The sequence below is a fragment of the Chiloscyllium plagiosum genome, unplaced genomic scaffold (genome assembly GCF_004010195.1).
Source record: "Chiloscyllium plagiosum isolate BGI_BamShark_2017 unplaced genomic scaffold, ASM401019v2 scaf_48778, whole genome shotgun sequence".
NCBI classification, from domain to species: domain Eukaryota; kingdom Metazoa; phylum Chordata; class Chondrichthyes; order Orectolobiformes; family Hemiscylliidae; genus Chiloscyllium; species Chiloscyllium plagiosum.
In genome coordinates, this window is record NW_025205060.1 from 6,201 (window position 1) to 7,348 (window position 1,148).

A 1,148-nucleotide genomic window follows, 5' to 3' on the forward strand; every position below is an offset into this window, starting at 1 on the left:
CAGCGAGTACAGTTGGGGGCTGAGTATGCACCCCTGAGGGGCTCCAGTGTTGAGTGTTAGTGAGGATGAAATATTGTCCCCAATCTTCACTGATTGTGGCCTGTGGGTCAAGAAACTGAGGATCCAGTTGCAGAGAGTGGGGCTTAGTCCGAGATCACTAAGTTTAGTAATCAGTCTCGAGGGGATAACAGTGCTGAAGGCTGCACTGTAGTCAATGAGTAGGATTCTTACGTAGCTGTTCTTGGTGTCAAGATGTTCTAGAGAGGAGTGAAGGGCAAGTGATATGGCATCTGACGTGGATGTGTTGGTCCGACAGGCAAATTGGAGTAGGTCAAGAGTAGTGGGGAGGCTGGAGTTGATTAATGCCATGACAAGCCTTTCAAAGCACTTCATGCCCACCAGAGTTAGGGCCTCTGGGCGGTAGTCATTGAGACATGCTGCATGAGCCACCTTAGGCACAGGGATGATGTTGGCCCTGTTGTAAACAGGTAGGGACAGTGGCCTGCTGCAGGGAGAGGTTGAAGATGTCCCAGAAGACCTCTATCAGTTAATCTGCGCATGCTGAGTGCACGGCCTGGTACTCCGTCTGGTCCCATCGCTTTCCTTGGATTCACGTGGAGGAAAACTGACCTGCCCTCTCATGCAGTGACTGTTGGGATAGGCTCATCAGGACTTGTCGGAATAGGTGTTACCTCTCTGCCAAAATTCTGCTCAAAGTGAGCATAGAAGGTGTTGAGACGATCGGGGAGGGATGGTGCTGGGGATAATGGGCTGGTTAATGGTTCCGGTGTTGGGGAGTATCTGTTGGATCTGATCTGTCCTCTCCCTCTTCCTGTCCCTTTCAGGAACTTGAATGAGACCCGGCAGGCAGAAATCCGTAAGGAGTGTCTGAGACTCTGGGGGGTAAGAGAGCGACAAGGAGAAGCCCAACTCCAGACCCCACAACCCAGCTCCCCCAGGATGTGGTCCCTCCATCACCCAATCCCTCCACCCACCCCCAGGGACCTTCTGAGTCAGAGCTGTCACCCCTTCCCCCAGAGTGAGACATTAAGACTGTCACCCTCCACCCTCAGCATATCCTCGCCCCGTTCCCCCCTCGCCCCGTTCCCCCCTCGCCCCGTTCCCCCCTCGCCCCGTTCCCCCCTCGC

At 54.4% G+C, this 1,148-nt stretch overlaps 1 long non-coding RNA gene across 1 annotated transcript in view; it reads left to right on the top strand.

Annotated features, from left to right (window-relative positions):
- Positions 1 to 1,148, top strand: part of LOC122546416 — a 4,571-nt gene that overhangs the window by 2,193 nt on the left and 1,230 nt on the right. Inside the window, exon 2 of the long non-coding RNA XR_006310738.1 lies at positions 846 to 903. This is a non-coding gene — a long non-coding RNA (uncharacterized LOC122546416). The remainder of the gene's footprint in view (positions 1 to 845; positions 904 to 1,148) is intronic.